Source organism: Ambystoma mexicanum, chromosome 10, assembly GCF_040938575.1.
Source record: "Ambystoma mexicanum isolate Mex_15411 chromosome 10, UKY_AmexF1_1, whole genome shotgun sequence".
NCBI classification, from domain to species: domain Eukaryota; kingdom Metazoa; phylum Chordata; class Amphibia; order Caudata; family Ambystomatidae; genus Ambystoma; species Ambystoma mexicanum.
Window position 1 is genome coordinate 1,133,812,431 of NC_090932.1, and position 26,874 is coordinate 1,133,839,304.

Sequence of the window (26,874 nt, forward strand, 5' to 3'; positions counted from 1 at the left end):
AAGCGGGAGGAAACTACCACACCATTTTGTTTACACAAGAACAGAAGTGGATTTTCCGCCTGAACACATGCAATCGTGGCCTGAACGAAGCAATGCAGTGGCAGGAGCTCGCAGTGCTACAGCACTAAGCCAAGCATTTTTCTGTCGCATACACTACATCATGCTCGGAACATCTTATTTCTACTAGATGTGAATTGAATCAATAATGTACCGCATTTTGTGTGTTCCCTACTACATGTGTCCTTACTATACATGCTGTGTTTTCTTTCCATCCAGGTTATGTGCCTTTAGCCTTCAGCACGAACTCACGGGCTTAGGCAATATGCATCTTTTGCCTACATAGTGATATGCCTGTAATGTTTGAGTCCTTTGTTCTTTTGTAGAAAAAAGCAGCGGTGTGTATGTCATCCCACACACATGTGTTAGTGGGCAATGTTTCCCCCCCTTTTTCCAACCCCTCCTTTATTTTCTTCCCCCTCCCCCCACTCCCTCCCCTCTTCCTCCCCCCTGCCCATTTTCCCACCCGCCCCCCCTCCGAACCAACTCCGGGTGCCCCTTCTTTCTTTTTGGAGGCCAGTATCGCAACCCGAGCCTTTTGGGCGTCCCATTGCACTCACATAATATGCTGGCTGGCCTATCATTTGATCCAGCTTCATCAGCATTGTTAGATGTTCCCTGTGACATCGGAGCAGTGGACCTCGTACACTGCACAAGCCCCGCCCTTTGGAGGCCCTTTGGCCATCACACACACCCCCGACTAGATCCATAGACATTGGACTAGGCCAGGGTATACGTACACGCACACACACCCCAGCCCGGCCTTTGCATTGGACTTAGCCGTCTGCTAAGCCACGCCTTTCACTACGTGTCACACACGGAAGGAGCTTTTACCTATTCTGTTCCTTCTGCGCTCGTATTCCGATGCTTACGAACACAGCCTTGCCAGTGCAGCTCGCAGACCCGGTAAGAGGTCTTTTCTCTCCAGTAAAAGCTGTGCTTGTCCGCTTCACATTTGTTTTGCCGCTGGTCACAACGAGCATTGTTTTATTTTGTACATATTAGCAGCGCCGCGGCATGAACAACCATATAATCATGCTTCCCTGACCACACTAAGGTAGGATGCCTTTTCTCCACCCCTGGCACCTCTCTGATTTTTCCAGTAACCAATATGGCACCATCCACTCCGTGGAGGCTTCCTCCACTCCCCCACTGGTCCCCCGGCTCCCCATCTCCCTGCACTCCCTCCATCCCAGTGTTCTGGGCTAAGGGTTCTACTTTTTTTCTAGCCACTAGTAGGTGGCCATGCTCCGAAAAATTTAAAAAAGAGCACATTGTCATGATCTCTGTTTCCAAAAGATCAGGACTTGCCCGACTCCCTTAGAAGCAGACCCATAACCCCGGTTCTGAGTGCCAGCCAGTCCCAATTGGGACCTTTTGGACCCTGTCCTGGCGCCAGTGGCACCAGGCTCATAAAAATGCCCAGTCCCAGCGCTGGAAGCGCCGGGCTCATAATGCTTGGGTGGACTTGCCTGCAGCAGACCATGCTGCTTACCTACCTGCCAGTTGAGCCCCTGATCCTCTTCTGTTTGGGACTACTTTTCCTGTTGGGTGGGGCAGGAGCCACTCCCTAGGTTCAGAACACTGGAACTCTTCTAGAAAGCAGGAACTCTTTTCTCACCTAGGCGAGGCCGTGGAAGGAGACACCTAAGCACTACAGGAGGCTATTTAAACCACACCCGATGGATGAATCTTGCTTTGCGTTAATCTGCATTCTCTGCAGCAGAACGCTCATCGTGTCTTCTGCTTCTGATCCTGGGCCTAAGGGAACAAAGGCTTACCATCCTGGAATCCAGTCTTCAGCAGCACCTGTAAAGACAAAGAAAGAACAGGTTAGCACTACGGTCTTCAGTGGCAGCGCTTCTCTTACCTGGTCCATCGGCTGTCACCAACGCCTCGCGCTGCATTCCGGCATCTGAAAGACAAAGGCTTACCTACTCTTCGCATGCTCCGGAGGTCTTCGCACTGCATTCCGGCATCTGAAAGACAAAAGCTTACCAGCTCTTCGCACGCTCCAGAGGCCTTCGGCGCTGCATCTCGCATCTGAAAGACAAAAGAAGGTGCGTTTAAAGACATTGGGCAACTTTATTACTCACGTGCCATTACTCCTTCCCATGCCGAATCCAGTGGGTATTCCAGCACCCTTCAGCTTCTTTAAAGCTCCGAACTTGTACCTGCAAGATAAAAGGGACAGTTAGTGCGCATCGTGAAGCAGGCTACAAGCGCTTACTTACGTGCTTCCAGGCGCTTCTATTCCTCACGCGGGTTCGATCCTCAACTCTCATCAGCCCGCCATCCGCCATCGCCGGAACCCTGCAAAACAAGAGATATCATTACAAAAGACTTTTAAGACATTTGAAGTGCCCAGAACTTACCGTTCGTGCAGTTAACGACGGACAGCAGTCCTCTGAGGTCAAGAGGCCTGCACCCTTATCCAGTGAAGAAACTGGTTACGGCACCCTGCCCCGAGGCAGATGGAGAGCTTGGCGTTCACTTACCTAAGACATCTTACTCTTCGAGTCAGACATACAGTGCACAGAGGTCCAGCCCAAAGAGCCAACCGTGTGTTACACATCACCTTTGAAGATACGGTATTCACCCAGTCAAGACCGGCGCCTCTGCGGGAATCAGGTGAGCGTTACAGAATGCAAAGCCGACCGCAAAACTCCCACCCAGGCGCTATGGAAACCTCGGATACCGACCAGCTAGCCCAGTTACTTGGGGAGCTAAGAGCAGAAGTGCATGCAGCCCGTCAGGAAACGAATGGTCTAAGAAGGGAACTGATTATTTCCAAGGAGCGAACATACGATCTCGCTAGACAATTGCTACAGTCACAAGCCGGACAAACTCCGTTACCCGCATCAGGGGCAAATCTTCCTTCAACATCCTCTACGAGCCCAGTGCAGATCAACCTACCTGGGAATGTACCTCTGGCTCCGCCCGAACGATTTTCTGGTGACCCAAAGAGGTTTGCAGTATTTATTAATCAGTGCCGGTTGCACTTCTTATGCCAGCCAGCAGCCTTTCCAACTGATCAAGCTAAGGTAGCTTTCGTGCTTTCGTACCTTAGTGGCAATGCGGCAGACTGGTCGATCCCTCTAGTTAATCAAGATGATCCGGTTCTCCATGATTTTCAAGCTTTTCAGCTCAGTATGGAAAAACTGTTTGCAAGACATTCACAGGGGCAGGCCTTGGACAATGAGCTCCTTTCATTGCGACAGGGTAATCAAGACCTTTTGGCTTATATTGCGTCTTTCAACAGACTGATAGTGGAAACTCGATGGCCTGAGGACAAAAGGATTACGCTGTTTTATAGAGGTCTACGTGGAGAGCTCAAAGATGTGTTAGCCCGAGTAGTGAATCCCCCGCAAGACTGTTCGGACTATATTGACTTAGTCGTTCAAATTGACCACAGACTGCAGAACAGGAAGGCCGATCGTTCCAAGTTAGATGCTCGAGTATTTTCCAAACCACCAACTCCTACCAAAGGAGTAGACTCCGGGGAACCCATGCAAATAGGGGGCCTAAAAGGACCACTAACTCAAAAGGAGCGGGAAAGGAGAAAACAGCTGCAATTATGCCTCTATTGCGGAAACTCGGGGCACTTTCTTCGAGACTGTCCGGTGAAACCAGCCAAGAAGGCAGTAGGAGCTGCAGTTACCAGGGTCACAAACGCTGAGCAGGGAAACGACCTCGCCCGACAAGAATAGAGGTCCTCTTGCCGAGCGTTAAAACCAGTTCCGTGACCTCGCATTTCGTGATACCTATGGTCCTCATTAGCCCTGAACATTCGGATCGATTACATGCGATTGAAGCTTACGTCGACAGCGGTGCCATCGGCAATTATGTGGATCATGAAATGGTTTTGAGGATGAATCTGACTCTTTGTCCAAAGGCTGTAAAGGACGTCATTACTACGGTGGATGGTACGGAGATAGCCTCCGGACCAGTAACGCATACCACCCAAGAAGTGACACTAGTAAGTCAAGATGGACACCAGGAGAAGATCGTGTTCGATGTGATCAAGGCCCCTCAGTTCAATTTATTCTAGGAATTCCTTGGTTCGAGAAGCACAATCCTCAGATCGATTGGCGGGCAAGAACGGTTCAGTTTCCAGAATGTGTCTCTACTTGTCACCCTCGACCTGGTGTTGCACTGGCAGCAATTTCCTCAGAGGCTCCCCAGTTACCTCCTGAATACCTAGAATTCCAAGATGTTTTCCGGAAGGATCAGGCTAACTCTCTACCTACTCATAGGACTTATGACTGCCGGATAGACCTGCTACCTGGATCTACTCCTCCTTGTAGTAGAATTTATGCCCTCACCGAGCCTGAGAATCTTCACCTCCGACAATACCTGGATCAATACCTAGCGAATGGGTTTATTCGTCCTTCCAAGTCCCCTGCTTCCTCAGCTTTGTTCTTCGTTCCAAAAAAAGAAGGGGACCTTAGAACTTGTATAGATTATCGCGCCCTGAACCAGATCACCGTTAAGAATAGATATCCGTTACCTTTGATCCCTGAACTCCTGGACCAAGTCAGAAAAGCATGCATATATACAAAGCTGGATTTTAGAGGAGCCTACCACTTGGTACGAGTAAAAGAGGGCGATGAATGGAAGACGGCCTTCCGCACCAAGTATGAGCTATTTGAATATCAGGTCATGCCCTTCGGACTTTGCAATGCCCCGGCCGCCTTTCAATATTTTATGAACGATGTCCTCAGAGAGCTCATAGATGTGTGTGTTGTTGTTTACATTGACGACATCCTCGTTTATTCTTCATCGGAAACTGAACATCGGAAACATGTGAAAATGGTCCTCGAGAGATTGCGTCAACACAAACTTTTCGCTAAGTTGGAAAAATGTGTTTTCAACGTGACTGAAGTTGAATTCTTGGGATTCATATTATCACCTAGCGGAGTGCGTATGGATTCAAAGAAGGTCGATGCAATTCTCAAATGGCCATCGCCATCCTCCGTAAAAGGTGTTCAAAGCATGTTAGGCTTCGCTAACTTTTACCGCAGGTTTATCCCCGAATTCTCTCGAATAGTCCAGCCCATCACCGCCTTGTTAAAGAAAAACAAACGTTTTGAATGGTCTACCGAGGCGGAACAAGCTTTCCAGAATTTGAAGACTAGATTTATCTCTGCACCGATCTTAAAACATCCTCACCCAGAACTCCCCTACATCGTTGAAACTGATGCTTCGAGCCTTGCCATGGGGGCAGTTCTATCACAAAAGGACCCAGTAACCAATCAGTTGCATCCCGTGGCATTTTGGTCCCGCAAATTCTCGCCTCCTGAAATCAATTACACTATTACTGATAAGGAACTTCTAGCTATCAAGTCCGCCTTTAAGGCTTGGCGGCATTATCTTCTGGGGGCCCGACACACCGTTACTGTGATTACAGATCACCGAAACCTGCAATATTTGAAAACCGCAAAAGCTCAATCCTCTAGGCAACTGCGTTGGGCACTATTCTTTGCCGAGTTTGACTTCATAATTACCTATCGACCTGGTACAAAAAACGGTAAAGCTGATGCCCTTTCTCGGATGGGAGTGGAAGAACATTTGATCAATCCTAAACCTGTACCTATCATTCCCGAACAAAGAATACTAGGTGTAATCGCCACACAATCCATAGAGGAAGTTAAGGATAAAGCCAGGCTACTGGTAACTCCAGCAGACATACAGAATTGGCATCGGCAGGGAAAGGACTTTACGGTGAAGGACAACCTATTATATTTCCAAGAACGGTTATACCTGCCCAGCACAGATTTACAGAAAAAGGTAATCTCTTGTTATCACGATTCTTTAATGGAAGGACATCCCGGTATGACCAAGACCTCGGAAAAGATCAAGCGCTACTTCTGGTGGCCATCTTGGAAAAAAGATATCAGAGACTTTATAATGTCCTGTGGAGTATGCGCCCAAAACAAGAGTCAAAAGGAAAAACCAGCCGGCCTCTTACGCCCTATTGACATCCCACCTCGCCCTTGGCATACGCTTTCTATGGACTTCATCACCGATCTAACTCCGTGCTCCGGATACAATACGATCCTAGTAATCGTGGACCTATTCTCCAAGATGGCGCATTTCATTCCACTCAAAGGCTTACCAACAGCAGCAACTCTGGCCCGAGAATTTCTCGAAAACATCGTCCGACTGCACGGTTTTCCTTCAGTTCTCATTTCGGATCGAGGTAGTCAATTTATTTCTCATTTTTGGCAAAGTTGCTGTCGGTCGGCTCAAATTGATGTGAGACTTTCCACCAGCCACCACCCTCAAACCGACGGACAAACCGAGAGGACCAATCAAACTCTGGAACAGTATTTGCGCTGCATGCTACAACAAACTGAAAAAACTTGGAAAGATATCCTTTGGATAGCCGAATATGCCTACAATAACTCTGTCCACTCGGGAACTGGGAAGACCCCGTTTTTTCTTTTATACGGTAGTCACACTCGAACCTCGGAGTTGGATCCACTCCAAGATCTTGGAACACCAGCAGTAGACCACCTGCATTCTACAATCACCCAAGCCTTTAAGGAAGCCGTTTCTCACCTTCAAAGGGCTAAAGAACAATACAAGAAAGGAGCAGACCAACATCGGATGGAAGCCCCCCAATATCAAGTAGGAGATCAAGTCTGGTTATCCACCAAATATCTACCTCTAAAAGGACCACGCACATTCAACCCAAGATACCTTGGTCCCTATTCCATCACTACCATAGTAAATCCAGTAGCGGTCAAGTTGGACTTGCCCCCTCACATGAAGATACATCCGGTCTTCCACGTCTCTCTATTAAAACCCGTGCAACCTCAAACCCGACTAACTAAATCTCCAAAACCTATTCTAGTTGATGGAGAACTCGAGTTTGAAGTCAAAAGCATCCTGGATTCCAAGATCTCCAAATCTAAACTATTTTACCTGATTGACTGGAAAGGCTACGGTCCCCAAGAAATATCCTGGGAACCTGCAGAATATGTCCACGCCCCTCGTCTAATCAAAAGATTTCATCGAACATTTCCTAACAAGCCCAAACCCCCGTAGAAGCCCGGTTCGGGAGGGGCCTTGAGGGGGGGTGCTGTCATGATCTCTGCTTCCAAAAGATCAGGACTTGCCCGACTCCCTTGGAAGCAGACCGATAACCCCGGTTCCGAGTGCCAGCCAGTCCCAATTGGGACCTTTTGGACCCTGTCCTGGCGCCAGTGGCACCAGGCTCATAAAAATGCCCAGTCCCAGCGCTGGAAGCGCCGGGCTCATAATGCTTGGGTGGATTTACCTGCAGCAGACCATGCTGCTTACTTACCTGCCAGTTGAGCCCCTGATCCTCTTCTGTTTGGGACTACTTTTCCTGTTGGGTGGGGCAGGAGCCACTCCCTAGGTTCAGAACACTGGAACTCTTCTGGAAAGCAGGAACTCTTTTCTCACCTAGACGAGGCTGTGGAAGGAGACACGTAAGCACTACAGGAGGCTATTTAAACCACACCCGATGGATGAATCTTGCTTTGCGTTATTCTGCATTCTCTGCAGCAGAACGCTCATCGTGTCTTCTGCTTCTGATCCTGGGCCTAAGGGAACAAAGGCTTACCATCCTGGAATCCAGTCTTCAGCAGCACCTGTAAAGACAAAGAAAGAACAGGTTAGCACTACGGTCTTCAGTGGCAGAGCTTCTCTTACTTGGTCCATCGGCTGTCACCAACGCCTCGCGCTGCATTGCGGCATCTGAAAGACAAAGGCTTACCTACTCTTCGCATGCTCCGGAGGTCTTCGCACTGCATTCCGGCATCTGAAAGACAAAAGCTTACCAGCTCTTCGCACGCTCCGGAGGCCTGAAAGACAAAAGAAGGTGCGTTTAAAGACATTGGGCAACTTTATTACTCATGTGCCATTACTCCTTCCCACGCCGAATCCAGTGGGTATTCCAGCACCCTTCAGCTTCTTTAAAGCTCCGAACTTGTACCTGCAAGATAAAAGTGACAGTTAGTGCGCATCGTGAAGCAGGCTACAAGCACTTACTTACGTGCTTCCAGGCGCTTCTATTCCTCACGCGGGTTCGATCCTCAACTCTCATCAGCCCGCCATCCGCCATCGCCGGAACCCTGCAAAACAAGAGATATCATTACAAAAGACTTTTAAGACATTTGAAGTGCCCAGAATTTACCGTTCATGCAGTTAACGACGGACAGCAGTCCTCTGAGGTCAAGAGGCCTGCACCCTTATCCAGTGAAGAAACTGGTTACGGCACCCTGCCCCGAGGCAGATGGAGAGCTCGGCGTTCACTTACCTAAGACATCTTACTCTTCGAGTCAGACATACAGTGCACAGAGGTCCAGCCCAAAGAGCCAACCATGTGTTACACATCACCTTTGAAGATACGGTATTCACCCAGTCAAGACCGGCGCCTCTGCGGGAATCAGGTGAGCGTTACACACATGCACCCTGTATATAGCAAAACAGCCACTGACACATGATTGTGAATGTTCTGGCAAATTCTGTTATGCAACATTGCAATTAGAGGTTACTCATGTCCTCTTTTGCAATGTTTCATTATGTTTCCAAATACAGGATTCTATGTATCCTGTTTACGCTGTGTATGCTGTCCTACTCACGAGTTCAGCAAGTGATCGTGTCACTATATGAAGAAATCCTATGTCCTGAAGAAGATGGTTCTCAATCGCCCATAACCATCGAAACCGGTCGACCTGACCTGTTGTGGCCCCTCCACAACACTGTATGATATCACCAAGACAAGGAGGGCATACCAAGATACTAAAGACCACAACCCAGCACCAAATGGGTTTCCAGCACCTCCAGTGTGAAAACAGTGACATTGTTTTAAAAAAAAACTATGTTTTGTTGTTTCAAATCACATTTTTTATTATTTGTTTCAACTGAGACAACCACCCGCATGAAAAGGATTTCGAGACATTTGGGTTAATAAAGCACGTACTTGGAAATCCCAATGCCCTACAACATTCATGTTAGCTATAAGGCGCTTGAGTTATCACCACGAGAGATTTTCCTTCTCTAAGCAACTTACAACCTGTTGGGAGGTTGCCATTTGGCAGAACATCTCCCGATCTAGCGTCCATTTTGGACTTCCCAAACTTCACTATTTATTTAGGGCAACTGTATACAGCCAATCCAAGTATTTTTTACCCGCTTAACCATCTTTTGTGTACCATTATACCCATACGGTTAGGGATGACAATACTTTTTTCTCTGGCCTAAGCAAGACACAATTTGCCCTGTTATTTCCCACCGTAATATGCCTGGGGCTTGTACCCAAATGATATTTTTTGCGCGAGCACTGCTGTCATAACGCTGCCATCTGTGTGTGAGAACAGGTAGAATTCCTCTGTATAATTAGGAATCCCGAGAACTGGAGCCGTACAAATTGCTCTCTTGAGTTCTGCAAATCCCTTTTCCATTGCTTTAGTCCATTCAATCTTTTCCTTTGTCGCCTGGGCCCTCTTCAGGGCCTGGAGCAAGGGCTTGGTATATGAGTTGTAATCGAAGACCCATGGTCTAACATAATTGCATAGGCCTAAAAAGTTCTGCATTTGCTTTATCGTGAGTGGCTTAGCCGTGCTCATGATGGCTTCAGCCCTTTCTGGGGTCACATTTTTACCTTCATGTGAGATTAGCTGGCCTATGTAGCACCTCCTGATGACATTATTGCAACTTTTCCTTGTCAACCTTATAACCTTTCTCAGCCAGTATAGTCAACAGCTGAATAGAATCATGTCTGCATTGTTCTTCCGTGGAGCTGCAGATCAAGATGTCGTCCACATATTGCAAGACGACACTTTCTAATAGAATATTGCTTAGGTCCATCTGTAGGACTCTATTGAAAATGGACGGGGATTCACAGTACCCCAGTGGCAACCTCGTGCTTTTCAGACGCATTTGTCAGAAAGTGAATGACGTCAGATCGTGAGAGTCACGGTGCAACGGGATTGAGAAAAAGCCATTTTTCAAATCAATCACCGTGAAATATTTTGCCTCGATGGGTATGTTACATAGGATTGTAGATGGATTAGGGACTAGAGGGAATTCGGCTTCAACAATATCGTTTAATGCTCTTAAATCTTGGATTAAATGCCAAGATCCTCCCTTTGATTCCTTGACGAGATAAATCACCGTATTACAGGATGACTCTGATGTCACTAAGATGCCCTGATCCATTATGGTGGAAATTGTCTTCGCGATCCCTTCATCCCCCTCTCTGGACATGGGACATTGTCACGCTCTCGGTAAAATTGCTCCTGGTTTCAGCTTAATTTCACTTCTCCCACACCCTTCAGGAGGCCTACGTAACATGGTCCTGTAGTCCATACTGAGACAGGCACCTGGGCCATGTCGTCATCAAAGTACTCCGGACGTGTCAGTGCCAACATCATTCTCTGAGGCACTTCTCTTTTGATAATTTTTACCCAATATGAGACTCACTTCCAACCTTGTCTCTTCTGAGTCTGGCTGTTCTTCAAACAGATAGTCATCGGTGACGTCAGTCACTCGATACCCTTCTTCGATGGTGATAATCGCACACCATTATCTGCCTTCATCATCGTAGCCTTTGACCAATTGACCAATGCTACTTTCCTTCGCACGGCTACAGCATGTATCATTAAAGGAAATACTTGTCCCTCCTCTTCATGCATCGGTATTCTGGGTCTGAATAAGAACTCATCAGGGGTTCTCATGATTTTATCTGCGAGGCCTGGTAATCCTGCCATAAGCACACGAATGCCATATGCGAAAACTCCTGGCTCTAATGGTATAGCTCTCATGGCTATGTGTCCTGAGTATGCCCTGATCATTTCGCACACGTTTGAATAATGCATTCTATGCCCTCCTCCGTCAATGAGATCCTCATGTTCAATTTTGTCATTAAGTTTCGACCCAAAATGTTTACTGGGGTTTGAAGTGAATATAACAAAGGTACATTCATCTCTCACTCTCCCATGGAGACTAGAAGTGTGTCTGTAAAGGGAACTCGACTGTGAGCTCCTGTAAAACTCTGAGTATCTATGGGCTCGCCGGACAAGGAAAACTTGCCTTCATGTATGCACGAGCGTGTTGCACCCGTGTCAACTAAGAAGGAATATTCTTTACCCCCTATGACGACATTCACCCTAGGTTCACTATTAGGGTCTGGTGTCACTGATAGGTTAGAGCACATCAGGGTTCCCAGTGAGCTGTCCTAGTTCATATATAGGTTTGGTCCACTGTGCATTTGTGGATTCTCTCCATTCCCTGGGTTGCCTCCCCTTCCGGAGTTTGTGCCCTGAGACGACTGTGGTGGTGCCTGTTGAAATTGTTCTTGTGGCAAATTCCCCATGTTCGGGGGTTGAACCCTTTGTTGCGCACCTTGCCGCACACCTTGTGCTTGCTGCTGCACAGTGTGATTCTGTGCACCGCCCTGTGTGACTGCAGGGTGTTTTGCTGCTCCTGCTCCCATTCCTTGGCTATTCTGCCACATGTCTTGACTTCTGCACTTGCGCGCCAAATGCCCCGTCATTCCACACAGCCAACATACTGGCGGTGGTCGGATTATTTGTCCGTTTGACATATCTGGGTTGCCCGTTTGCACTTTTTGAAAACCTCCTCGATTACTCTGCCATCCTCTTCCTCTAAATCCTCTTCCATTCGGGTACAGTCCGACGTTACCCTGGTGGTTCTGCTGTGGGTTAGCCAGCTGTTGTAAGTTCTGTTCAGCTGGGCTAGTTAGCACGCTCCTTCAAGAGCATAGTTTGATCATTTCTTTTGCACCAGCTTCGCTTCCTCACCCTTTCGTGTTGCCTCCTTTTTCCGATTCTTTTCTTGCAACAATCTACAGTAATGTGCGATAGTTAACTGCATTTCTGCCCAAGGTTTAGCCTCAACCCCTACCAATTTCTTGAGCTATTTCTGCACTGGTTCTAGCAATCCTTGGCACAATATGTGGTAAAACACCGGTATGGATTTCGTCCAAGATTCATGAGTTTTGAGCACCCACGCGTCTTGGAAATTCTGGATATAAATCAACGGATCTTCTGACTCCTTCATTTTTCGACTCATTATAGCTCCCATATCGGAAGTGTCCAGGTAAAGCACTCGTAGCGCTTTCCATGCTGCTGCTCTGCAATTATTAAATGGCGCTCCATCGTGTGCAGTGTTAATTATGGTTACACCAGGGTACCCTGCATTGTCCACACATCGTCTGCTCTCTCACCAAGTATGGCGATCAGGAGACCTTTAATGTCCCCTATAGCTAACGTGACACCCCCTGTCATTTTTTCTAACTTGTGTATCCACTTCCTGGCTCCCGATGTCAGCATTGGAAGCTTGTTTTTCAGGTTTACTCAATCCATGTGTGGCCAAGGACTATATTGCGGTCTTGCTCCCCCCTTTTCAAGTAGCGGAAATTGGAATGCGCAGCCTTCTTTCTCTTCTCTCATAGCTCTCCTGTCTACTGCTGGGGTAATATTCCCGCATCGCCGTCTGCCTGGCAATGTCCTCAACCTGTCTGCATAGGCTGGTGCCGACACCCCCCTCTGACTATGGGATGTTCAATCATGCCGGTCCGACTGTGTGGCAGACTCTGATGTCCTCGGTGCGGACTCACTAGCATCTGAACATCGTACTCCTTTGTCCCTTGGGAGCCGCTTTTTGCGCCGTCTCCCTTATTCATTTGTCTCGCACTCCGTTTCCTCTCCGGAGTCGGACATTGATTGTTCCCAATTCACGCAACTCCTTGTGTCATCATCGTTTTTACTGATTTCTAGTGTGTCCAGGGACAGTCTCCTGCCCCCACTATTTCGGGTGACATCCTCAGTGTCATACAGTTGAGTGCTTTCCAAGCGCTCGTCTTCCCTTTCCCTTTGAGATATTTGTTCTAGTCCCATTTCATCATATATTTTATTAATCGTTTCCCGGATGCTTCTGGTGTCAAAGTCGTCTTCAATATTTGCCCTACTCGTGCCTGGTACTGAGTCGTACACAGGAAAGAATTCTTCAATGTCTTCCCATTCTACAAGAGGATCGGGTTTTTTAACTTCCCGCTCCAAATATTCGAGATTGCGTGCCCTCTGTCTACACTTACGTTCAATGTCAACATCAAATTCTTTGCACTTCCTCGCCTCTTCGCTGACCTTATCTTCTTCCTTTCTCCTTTCATTTCTATGTTCATTTTCCCTTCGAACTTCCTCATCCCTTTGTCTCCTTATCTTCTTGTCACGTACTCTTTGCTCTTTTTCTAAACTTTGCTGTTTCTGTCTGTCTAAGGCATAGACTGCTCTCTGTTTGCGATCGAGCTGCTTTTCTTGCTCTTCGCGATATAGCTGTTCTCGCCTCAGTCTATCCTTCCGTCTTATCCTTTCATCCCTTAACTCCTTTTCTTTCTCCTTTCTCTGTGCCTCATCTAACCTCTCTTTAGGTCTCACATCATCACTTCCTTTTCCATCGAGTTTCAACAATATATGTCCTCCCATCCATTCGTCTTTTGTGAATGCTATCTCATCAGTTCTGATTTCACCTCCTTCCCGTTTCTTTCCCTCTCTCTCCTTATCGAGAGATGCACTAATCTGTGCCTGATCCTTCCTCTAATCATCGCGTCTCTCCTTGTCCCTCGGGACTGCCGAGGCAAGATTCTTATCCTGACCCTTCCCTTTATTTTCGTCACTACCCTACATAGGTGACTCATATGCGGGGTTGCTATACCCGGTGGCTGCCTTAAGCTCTCTTAATGGGTAGAGTCCCTTAGGCTTACTTCCCTCGGTTTCTGTTTCAGGCGGGGCAGGTGGCGCGGTAGGCATCTCACCCCCCTCCATGCATACGTTTAATATCCAGTCAGCAGGTGGCTCTTCTTCCTTCGACTGTTCGAACATTTTCCAAAGTTCTAGAACACCAAGGCGTTTCTCTAGTTTTTTTCCTGTATATGTAGTATGCAAGTAAGTCGTCATATGCTGTAAGGTGGCTTTAGATAAAGACCCATTTTGTGGCCACGGCATTAACATCTTGTGGGCAGTGCCCTAACCCACTCAGTGCTATATTTCTTAAGCTTGGGTGCATGTTTCGGCAGTTGCTTACATAAGTGTGCTAATGGTGTGATTTCTTCCATGCTTAAATCTGTTCTACTTTCCTCTTAAACACCACTTTTCAATGCTTCCATGCAACTTTAACACTGTCAGCAATATGAGCGAGCACCAAACACTGCAAGCTGCAATTCAATTTTTTCCCGCCAAAACCTTAATGTCACCAATTACTCAAAGCATCAATTTGTGTGCGATTCCCATTGAACTATCGAATCGCACAAACTCCCAATTCAATTCTAATCAGCAAACAACAAATCCCTTACATGTGACACACAACAGAACACATAAGACAGACACTTGACAGACACCAGCTGGACACAAATATCTCTGCCTCTAGTTTGTACCCCGACATGGAGTTTAAACAAACCCCTTTTACGACGTCTTTAAACGTGGTAGTAGCCTAGTCGTCCCCTATTATGTGGGGCTCTGAGTTCACGTTTCTTCTGACCGCTATATTAAAGCACAGGGATAAGGCGTATCCTCTCTCTCCTCAGGTGTCAGCCCTGGTATTCTCTAACTTCTCTGGTGTCCACCCTGGTATTCTTTAATATCTCAGGTGTCTACCCTGGTATTCTTTAATATCTCAGGTGTCTACCCTGGTATTCTTTTAATATCTCAGGTGTCCACCCTGGTATTCTTTAATATCTCAGGGGTCTACCCTGGTATCTTTAACTTCTCAATTATTCTTGAGTCATTATCCCCTTATATATATATATACAGTCTTCTCTACTTCTGACTATTTTGGTTTCTCCACCTCCCTCCGTTACCTTTTCCCTTACTTGTTCTAATGCCTATGACATTTGCCAAAGCATTCAATTTTTGTTTCACTCACCACTCGCATGGTTCCTCTCTGGATCCTCGGGATCACTGCCTCCGTTACTGCCTCCTTTAGTCTTTCATCTGTTCCGTTGCCCGTAGGAATGGAAGGGTTTATGTTTATAAAACAGGTCCCTTCAGACCCACTGCAGTTTTTGGATAGATTTAAACTATCATTGTCCACGGGAAGCTTCACAGTCTACTCGGCCAAATGGCGAAAGACTCGTGATATTGCCGATGACCTACAGTTACTTTATGTCGACGGTCAATAGGTGTCTTATTGTAATCAATAATCAATAATTGATGGTCAAAACCATCCTCTCTGCTACCAAGTGTACAGGAGGGCAGAGCGACCTCTGACGGGCCCATGCGATCAGAGCTCACCCTCGACTACCTTTAAGACGAGATAGCTGCACCTTGAGGTGGAGGTGTGGGATTCTCTTACTCCAACAGCAATCAATAAGGACAACTCAATGGTTTGGCAAAGGGAAGTCTGTTTAATGACAAATACAAAAAACGGGGAAACAATAGGAAATCATCAGTGATGCGATCGCCTGTCTCGCTTCCACTTCGAAAATCTTCATTCAAACAGCAATTCTTAATGGCAAAATTCATCATCATTGACGTGTAACACTCGAAAGTTTGTCATGCAAGTCTATTGGTTGGAAAAGGTAACTTAAGTATAGGTACTATATCTGTATACAGTAATGGGGTGTGAGGATTGGATAACTTATCGGGTGGGCGTCTACGCCCATCCCTCTACATCACTTGTGTTAGACGTCACTACAAATACGACGTGTCATTGGTTCTACTAGCTATAGGACCCTAGATTATTTGGTCCATTGTGATAGGGTCGGTTCCACCCCTAGGCATAAATCTCCACTTTCAATAGCAGCATGCAGAATGGTTACCCAGATGCGGCATGCCCCAAGATTCACCCTGCCTCCCTTCCATCAATCAGTACTTTAGGGCTATGTGTCAATTAGTTGGCTGAGAATGGCCTCGAAACTGTAGCTTCTTATCCGGAAATCGGGAAAAGTTATGGCATCCTTGGGTTTTGGGTGACATCAGACGATGGTACCTCTTTGCGCTTGGCTGGTCACGTGTCAGTACACTGTGAAGCTGCTTCATTTTTCATCTATTTGCGTATTTGATTCTCCCTTTGGCCTCGCCACCTGCCTGGGCCTCCTTATCTCGACCTTCACGGGCAGGCTGCTATGCTCTGAAGTTTCGATTCTTCGAAGTTGCTGCTCTCCTCCCTTCCTAAGGTTGACCTCGAATTCCGAGGCATGAGCTGCTTCTTGTTAAGTTTCGATTTCGCTCTTTTGTCTGTCTTTCTGCTGGTATATGAATCCTGGCCTGTTTGGCCCCTACCATCCTGGGCTTAATTCTGCTTTCATGTAGAGTGGACTGCACTTATATAATGTGCCTCATTGAGGTAGATATATATATAGTTGGTGCTTGCCGCTCTATTCTTCTACTAAGCATAGCAAGCTGCACCGTTTTCTTAGCTTTCTGCGTTACAAGCCTATGTACAGGCGTTAGCTGGTTGCATACTTTCATCCTGCTTTATGGTTACGTTTCTTTATATTTCGACATTGTCTCTTCTTCTATGTCTGTGATATCTTTATCCATGGTGTTTCGTCTTAGTGTGTCATCTTTTGGTTGTTGTTCGTTCATCTGTACGTCTGTCCGGGCCCTTGTGTTGTCCCCATTCGTCTTCGATTAAGGCCCTTTGGGTCTCTTCTGAGACAGTTTGAAAGTAGCATTCATGTCGTGTCAGCTGTTGGTACGGTTGTCTCAATGAGTACCATGCTGCCCATGGTTGTCTGGTTATTGGCACTTCAACAGGTATTGCTCTTCTGATGGGAACTGGGCAGAGCCCCAGTGTGGCTCTCTGTTGGTTTATTTGCTCCTTATATGTCACATATCTCTGCGAGTATGTTCCTGGTATTTAAAAATGGGGGCTGGAGTGCAGGTCACATCTGGGACCTCCTCTACACCCTATTCACATATTCTTCTAAAGTGCATGCTACATTCTCTAAAATCGACCACATCCTAGTAGACTCCTCTCTGCAGGAAAGGGTGACCGAGTTCTCGGTGGAGACCATCCCATGGTCAGACCACGACCTGGTGAATGTGTTGATTGGGACTCCCTTGTCCCTCAAGACAAAACAAGGTGATCCTGTAACAACCTTCTATTGCGTGACAAAGTGCTCTCCCAAGACATACTCACCGCTATAAAGGAATACTTTGAAATTAACGATAATGGGGAAGTTGGTCTGCCGGGGGTCTGGGAAGCCTTCAAAGTCACGATGAGGGGGACTCTCATTGGCATGGGTGCAAGGAAAAAGAGGGAGAGAGAGAACGAGGAAAAGCTACTTTGGGAAACAATCGAGGCCATCCAACCAGGGGGTAAGCTTAAGTCCCAAATGTTTCCAGGGAAATGGGTGCAGCTCCAACTACTCAAAGAAAAACTTAAGGTACTAATGGCCGGCCAAACGGAACAGAAGCTGGCGTTCCTCAAACAGAAATACATGGAAAAGGGCGAGAAGGCCAACAAGATCCTAGCTTGGAAGCTGAGAGAGCTCAGGAATAGCCGCAGAGTAGATGTCCTGTGTCCCACTATTGACCGAAAGATCCTCAAAGACGGCCAAATAGCAGAGGAATTCCCTCAATATTAAAACACCCTGTATTCCTCTGAATATCATGGAGATGGTTCGGATGCTGACAGTTTCCTCGATTCCCTCTGGATCCCATCCCCCCCCCAGAAAAGGCGTAACCAATGGAGACACCCATTACCCCCCAGGAAATAATAGACACCATCAAGGGAATGAAGGGCGGGACTACTCCGGGCGACGATTTATTTTGCAGTAGCATTTTACAAGTCATTCCGCTCCACCCTCACTCCCTTCATGGCCAGGTTATTCAATGGAGCTCTAGAGTCTGGCACCCTGCCCCAGTCAATGCTAGCAGCCCTCATAGTGGTGATTCCCAAGGAAGGCAAGGACCCAGCCCAATGCGCCTCCTACGGGCCCATTTCTCTTTTGAATATTGATGTGAAAATCTTAGCGAAACTCCTGGCCAATCGACTAGCGCAGAACCTGCCCATCCTAGTGCACGGGGACCAGGTGGGGTTTATTCCTCGGAGGCAGGGTGCGGACAACATAAGGAAAACCTTAGACCTCTTCCATGAAGCAGCACAAAGAGGACTGGGAGCCCACCTAGTATCACTAGACTCAGAAAAAGCTTTCGACCGTGTTGAATGGCCCTACATGCACAAAGTATTGCAGAGGATGGGACTGGGAGAGAAGTTCAGAAGATGGAATGCATCTTTATACAAGGGCCCAACGGGGAGGGTAGCAGTCAATGGCACCATCTCCTCCCCCCTCCATCTCACAAGAGGGACTAGGCAGGGTTGTCCCATATCCCCCTTACTATACGCCCTGGCCATGGAGCCCCTAGCTATCATCATTAGATTGGACCAGGAAATAAAGGGCGTTGAATGCGGGGAACCATTATTTAAACTATCTCTCTTTGCCGACAACATTCTCTGCTATCTGACATACTCACTGCAATCCCTCCCCCGTCTCCAATGACAAATTCGGACCTTCAGCAAATTCTCGGGCCTGAAAATAAATCTCTCCAAGTCAAGTGTAATGCCCATGGGGGGGAGCACCGTGACACGAGTAGCAAGAAAACAACTTGTGGTATGAGACTTGAGGGTGAATCGATCCGGTATCTGGGTGTCGAACTCCCCAGACACCTGAAATCCCTCTTCGCCATTAACTATGCCCCAATCCTGGGGAAGATCAAAGCTGATCTCCAGCGTTGGAGCCTACTTACCTTATCCTGGTTTGGCCGAATGGTGTCGGTTAAAATGAACATTTTGCCTCGGCTTCTATATCTGTTCTCGGCACTCCCCGTCCCCCTGCAGGACTCCTTCTTCTCAACACTCCAGAGCATGGTCCAACAGTTTATCTAGAAGGGGAAAAGACCGATAGTTAAGCATGCCACCTTCACTCTCCCTAGAGACCTGGGGGGGATTTGGCCTCCCTGATTTTAAGCTGTACTACAAAGCAGCACAGCTTCGGGTGATGATGGAGCACCTGAGAGATGACATGGGGACCTACTGGTCATACATAGAGGACACTCATACACACCCCAGGAAGCTAGGAGACCTCCTGTGGTCCACAACCAAGGATATCCCCCCACCACCTCAGATCCCACCCCCCATAGCAGTCCTTTGGAACTATGGAAACGCAATAAAGCCAATTTACTCCTCTCTCGATGGCCTTCCCCCCTGAGCTCTCTGTGGGGCTCACCACTTGATCTGGGTAAGCTAGTGCTCCGCAAAACACAGCAATGGTTGGACATGGGCCTTGAGAGAGCGGCGCAGCTATTCAGAAACAATAGCTTTATTGATTAAGAGTCATTAGTAGAAGCCATGTCCCCATCCCCACTCTCAATATTTGAATACCTAGTCAAAGGCATCATGACTGATCCCAAGTGGTGTAGCAAGCTCTCCCCGCCCCTTACCCCCTTTGAGAGGATTATTGCAGAGTCCGCCAACAGAAGGGGAGCACTCTCCAGAATCTATAGATCTCTGATCACAGCAGACCTTGAATAGAGACAAAATTTCAAAAGCGTTTGGGTGGATAAGGTGGGGGAGGAGACTGAGGAAGTACCCAGGGGTACAATATGTAAAATGATGCTGGCTGGGTCTCTCTATATGTTTGCAATGGAACATAACTTCAATATTTTGCATGCCTGGCACCTTCCCCCGGCTAGGCTTTCTAGAATGTTTGCGGGAGTCTCGCCTCTGTCCGAGGGAATGCGGCCAGCAGGGCCCATGGCACCACATGTGGCGGGTCTGCCTGACAGTACAAATTTACTGTGCTGAACTGTTGAGCTGGATTGAAGATATGGTTGACCTCGCTCCAAAAATGCACCCCTTTGCACTCTTGCTTGGTGTTCTCTCACTTGGCAATGCTACTCCCAACTTTCCAAGTGTAGTGGAAGCCATGCTAAGGGCTGGGAAGATAGCCCTGGCTCAGAAGTGGAAAAGCAAAGCCACCCCGTCCAGAGACGATTGGCTCAACAAACTGTGGAGTATCTTCACGTATGAAAAGATCTCGGCAATAGTTTCCGACAGGATGGACACCTTCTTGTTTGAGTGGGGGGTAGTGCTACTAAGGGAAGACTGCAGCACCCTGAAGCTTTGAAACTCTGAACTTTGCACTTTGATCTTCTCCGTTGTTCTATGTTTCTCACCGATTTGTTATCATGCTCAGGACTTAAGGGGCCTTAGGGACTCCTAAACTCCCCGAAACAATGTGTTATTCAATGTACGTTGATTCAATTTTGCCAGTTATTTTATGAAGGCGAGGTTTCGACTCTGCTCTTGTGTTTGTCCCCGCAAGCTGGCTGGGCCTGGTAGCTATAACGCAGGGTGTGGATGGGTGTGGGAGGGAGGGTAAAACTGGTTGACGTTATTGTTGGTTCTGTACTTAATTACAAAGTATTATTCAATGACAAATGCCAATAAATTTAAAGTAAAAAAAAAAGTGGGGGAACTTCGTCTGTTAGTCTGGAAAACAATTCCCTATCATCGTCTTGCCCCCCTCGCTCCCCCCCGGGCAAGCATGCTCCGGTCTCAGACAATCTTTGACAATCCCCTAGGGGGTGTGTGGCCACTTCGTATCTCAGGCCCTCTGTGCACTGTGTTACTCCTAGATTACTTCTAACAACATACCAACATACTCCTATCTTACTACTATGGACACAAATCACAAGACACAAAGAAAACACATGAATCGATTCAATTATAACAGTGGAAAACATTTATTTCTGCACAGCAAAGCATAATTCAGGCAATTCTAAAACTCTAGCCAATATCGAATTTGCACCTTTTATGCTTCTGGTGCAAATCTACCATGCAATAACTATAAGCCTTTCAGGTTCCTAATGCAAGCCTGTGGTTCTAATGTAGTCTAAATACAAGCCTCAAACATCCAGCAATCCTCTCCTTCATACAGAATCAAACCTCTCCAATCCAATCCACACCATGCTTCACACTCACTCTCTTAAGACAATCCCTGTCTGATCTCCCCTTTCCCAAACTCAAAGCTTTTTGTGTGAGTGTCTGACCAACAACTAGATGGTGTCACATTCTAATCATGGGCGTAATTCTAGGGGGGTGGACAAGGATGCCCGTCCCCCCAACCTCCATGGCACACCATTCTGTCCCCACTCATTTTGGCTCAGGCACCTCCCCTTCAGATGCCATGTCCTTCCCAAACCCATCAGCAAAGTTACCCCACTAAATGTGATCAATCAGTTTGTCTAGCCATGAACCATACTTCCCATTTGCTTGTCTCTCCTCTCCAGCTCTGTCTTTGTCAAGCCAGGTCTCTCCTCTTCCCGCTACTCTCTGCAATCAGTAAGTCAGCAGTGGCAGGCCCCTTAAGATCTGGTCACTCGACTACTTCTGCCAAGCTCTGCCCCAAAGCCATCGGATTCTGCTGCACCAAGACATATCTCACTCATTCACAGGATTGCTACCTCCATCCAGACTCCATCAGCAACTAGCTCGAACGAACTCCATCAGTTTCTAACCCCATTCTTCAACAGACTCTCAGCTGGTAGCTACCAGCAAAAAATACAGGAACTACGGGCAACTACCAGCAACTAACAGCAACTACTTCCAGCCAGTCCCTTCCTCCCCTCGGTTATACTCTTCCAATGACGCACTCATCCCCCATGGTTACTCACATTCTCTACTAAGAATGTCTCTTCAGCATTTAACAATGCCTGCCAGTCTGTGTTATGTTCTGTCTCGTGTTCTGGTCACTTTGTGTGCTGTGTCAATCTGAATTAGGACATCATATCTCTCTCTTGGCCTTCTGTGTCTGTGGTGCCTGCAAAACACCATCTAATTCCATCTATTTCTCCATTTCACCCCACTGTTGGCTCTCTCTGCATTACGAAATGCTCTCTTAGTGCCCGTTTTCAAAGCAACTCCTTGTGTGAAAAGGCTTCCCTCCTCTCTTCCCATGTCGCTCCCTTCATGGCCCCAACCCTCTTGCTGTCTCCGCGAAGCACATAAGCCAAGCTGATTGGGCTTCCTTCGCCTTCCCCAGTCGGACAAGGGCTTCGTGTTGTCTGTGTCTCTCTGCCAATTTTTACGAATTCCTTGTACACTGTTAACTCAAAACAATCTTCGCACACCGCGGCGCAAACAACTTCTCTGTCTCCATCAGAAATGGATTCAAATGCCAGCCTAATGCTTTATAACGTTTACGCTATTCTTCTCGCAATAGAAACGCTAACATAATGCAAACTCATTCTAAGTGCACACTCAACATGCATACATGGTATCTCTCCATGCATAACTACAAAGCATACATTCTAAATGGCTCTACGTGTCATTTTTCAAATATGACAGTGTGTCATTTCCAGGCCTCATTCGTTCTCTCTAGTGCAAACAATATGTTTCTCTTCTCAGCCTAAGCGCTACATTGCAAACCTAAATACATAGCAAATCATTCTCTACATGTCATGTAATTCGATTGCAAACTCTAGTGTCTAGCATGTTTCTCTCCTAATGGCAAGCGCTATAATGCAAACATATCATTCTAAAAGCATCTTTCTGTCATATATGACAATATCATAACTAGCAAACACTTCATACAACAGGGCCCATTTCTCTCTTCAAATGCATGACATGTCAATGGCTAATGCAAAGTGGTAGTCTAATATGTGGATAATATAATGATGCTACTTCTTCATGTACTACTAAACGGGATACAATAATGGATAACTAAACATGATGCCTAAAGGGATAATACTAAATAATGGTTCTCTAACAAAGAGTCTAATAATGGGTAATGGTTCTGTAACAAACAGTACTTATTCTCTAATGATTCTCTAATGATTCTCTAATGATTCTAATGAGGAGTCTAACAATAACAATTCCAGGCTCCTCATTTTATCAGATTGCACATGTCCTCCACCCACGTGTACCCTCGACTTGAGCCCTGTATTCTGTGGCAACATCATGTTGATCAGCAAGTAAATTACAGACAATCATTAGGCATTTTTAATTTGTTCACCCCTGTTATCATTGTTGTCAATCTGTAGCAATCACGTAAATAAATATGTCATGCCATACCTTGGTGATCAACTTGTTTTAACCAAAAGTGAAATTGGTATTCTCTTCAGGTCTAACAATTTTACTTGTGTACCCTACTACGGAAGAAAAAGAAATCTATGTCAGCGTATATATCTTGACCTTCTGCTGTAAGGAACCGAGGGTGTCATTTTTTTCCCCAGGATCCTCCTAGCAGGTAGGCAGGGAAAGGCCATTGCTTTTGGATCACGACCATGGGGGTGGATATCCGAGCAAGGATCAGCTGAGTGGAGGGAACTTTGGAAGTGGGGAGAGGACATCCTTAGGTGAGACATGGTATTCCCCATTTCCTTTTCACACTGAACCCTCTATTCTATCCCTCAAGCCGTTGTAGACTACTGTCAGACCTTTCCCTTTTCCTCCCTTAAAACTGTCCCCCAGAAACAACACCTCAACACTGGGACGAGGAAGAGACGAACTAGGAAGACAAATACTCATTTGGGTGAGACAAGAACATATCAGCCTCATTTCATTAAAACAGACACATGTCAGCCTCTTTTTATTAATAAAGACACTTCACAATCTGTTGTGTACTGGGACGAGGAGGAGTACAACACGAGTAAGACAGAACTACCATTCTGATGGTGAGCGGTCTAGTCTTTCCTGGAGTTATTATGGTGGTAGGCACTTTAAAACCTGACCTCTGTTTGTGAATGTCGTGAGCTGTGGAGGCAGTGTGAGCCGAAGAGGCTGAGGCTGGGGAAACGACTCCCGAGCAGTAGAGTGGCAGGTGGCACGCTCGAGACCCGGTGACCAATGCAGAGTTCATGCAGCAGGAAGCAACGCTAAGGAAGCATATTGCATGTGGAAGACCGGCGTAACCAAGCCAATCGGTCACCGAAGTCCTGGCTGCAGGCAGAGCATTGCTGGGGAACAGCCCCATGGAGAGCCATTGAGAGAGGAGCAAAGTCCCACTCAAGCAGGTGAGAACCCGGAGAGGCAGAGAACTCGCAACGCTGTAAGCTCCGACCGGTGAGTGAATTGGAAGCACTGGGCTGGCAGGCGGATGTGCACTGAACATTGTTGTTTTGAATGCTGAATGAACTGAAAGTTATGCAAAGTGTTTTTGAGTATCGGAAACAAGTACTTTTGAACACAGAACAAACTGAAACTCAGTACAAGTATTTTGAATGCTGAAACAAGTGCTTTTGAATACTGAACAAACTGAAAACCATTTCACGTAGTTTTTAAAGGCAGAAACAAGTACTTTTGAACACCGAACAAACTGAAAATTATAATAAGCACTTTTGAATGTCAACAGAGTAAAGGCAAATGTTGAGTACTCATGAATGGAATGGAAGAAAGGTGGTACATGTGGTAAACGCCACAGAATGTTTTGGATGAAACACAAGTATTACCAAAGTCAAAGCATACCAAGAAGGGTATAAGATAAGAAGCCACATATTGATAAAAGCTAAAGGAATTTCAGGGACTGCAGGTTAAAAGAAGGAAAAACAGTGTTTTCAAGAGGTGCATGTGGCAGATGCCACGAAATGAATGGTATGAAACCAAATTATGACCCAAAGCTAAAAGAGTTAAATGAGCTACAGGTTAGGAGGAAACCCGTATGAGCCTGAGCTAGAAGATTACAAGAAAATGTAAAGAATGCAAGATGGTCAAATAAGTCACAGTATAACGTCAAATGATTGTGCTGCATTATTGGAAACGCAAGCTGGGACAAAAGTCAAGAGAATATCACAAAGGATAAGAAATGAGAAACCAAGTATTGTCCCAAAGGATAAAGGCTCCAGGAATTGCAGGCTAAGGAAAAACCTGTGTTTGCACGAGTCAGAAGACTACAGAAAACCGTAACAAAGTTCTGTAAGGAACTCATGGTGGCAACAGTAAAGACAAACACAAGTGATCACAGTTCAAGGTTGTTTATTAAACTGTATGAATGGGTGAGAAAAACGCCTAATCTAAACTTAAATCTAAGATTGGAGCAAGCTAGGACCATCAAATAATAATAAGGAAGTCCTAGTGGCGTCTTGTCAAAATAAAAAGGGCCTATACTAAAAGAATATATTGCCAATCCTTACCTCTAAGTTACAAAATAGTGTGGGATAATGTTTACCAGAAAAGAAAGAATTGTTCACTGAATAATAAGTCAGGATGGTATGGTTGGGGTCTCCCTTCCCCATGTTTTTAGCACGGCACAAGGCGGGACTCTTGATCACAGCACACACCTGGGCCTTGCCAGTACAAGGTTATACTTGATTGCAATGATACCAGGATTGTCTGGACCCAAGTCTCTTTTCTACAAAGTCTCTTGCCTTAGAAGGATTGATGGACCATAAACAACAAAGAAAAAGTATATTCAATAAATCATCACGTTGGCCGATCTCTACACCCTTGGATCCCCCTCAACCTGGCACCGATCCTCCTTGCAATGCGGGCCTCCCTCAGTCGGGTTCACTATGGCCAACCACTCACTTTGGACATCCCTCGGTCAGGTTCATTTTTGTTACCAAAAAGTACACAGGTGTGTTACTGTTCACCCTAATTTCCCAGGCATCGCTCAGTCGGGTTCACATTTGCCAAACAATACAGTTCACTTGGGTTTTATCACATGGTGGGGTTCACTTCCGTTAGCCTTACCTTGGCTTTATCACAGTACAGGATTCACCTCCTTTAGCTTTCTTCTTGGCGACCCCTCAGTTGGGCTTCGTTCCTTGGTCTCTCAGTGTTAGCCTCCATCAGCCGGGTTCACTACAGCCTTTTACTCAGAACATTCCACTTGTTATATTCATGAGTCTCAATATCTTTTTAAACAATCTTTCACTGTGGACATCCCTCAGCCGGGTTCACTCTTGTCAACACAATGTTCACAGGGTTATCGTACTTCACCCCGTTTTGCAGGCATCCCTCAGCCGGGTTCACATTTTCCAGTTCACTTTGCTTTACACAATATGGGATTTACTTCCCTTTTCTTTCCTCTTGGTTATGGGTCAAAGACTTTCAATTGTACAAGGGGCTTTACTCAACCCTTGTATGACCACTTTGACCTCTTGCATCGGCTCTCCTTGGGCCTCCTGGGATCTGTAGTTTTAACAAACAGTGACCGGCCAGAGTCTTTCGAATGAGCGCCCACATGGCACCAGACCACTCTGCAGCTGGCCTCTCCCTGGATTGTTGCAACAATTCTGTAACGCACAAAGTCTTCTCTTGCTTTTAAATGTTGTCCTATTTCTCTTCTGTTGTATCTTTCTAAATTACTTGAACGTCTTGTTTACTCTCAAGTTTCTACTTTTGTTTCGGATAATTCTATTCTTCCTCATTTTCCGTGGGGATTCCGGCCTTTTCATTCCACTGAAACTGCTCTTCTTTCTATTTATAACTCCTTACTCTCTATTATTCTAAACATTCATCTTTTTAATTATTTTTGTTATTTTCAACAAAATTTGTCATATCCATACTTCAAGTTAATGTCTATGTCCTGTGTGTGCCTCACCATGTTGCCAATCTCACAGGTTTGGCACTTATAGCCAGGCTTCTGGCTGTCCCCAAGTACCTAGTCATGACCGATAGGGTTGACCTCTAGTTTCTCGAGCATTAAGATTACCAGTTTTATGAGGGCTATATTCATTTTCCCTCCTTCAATCAAGATCATCCACCAATCGTCCACACTTCTGGTTACATAACTTCTCAAGATAATCCCCAGGCACTGCTCACGTTCTTTCCTTAGGCCTGGGCAGCTTAGAATGAGATGTTTCTAGAGTTTCTATC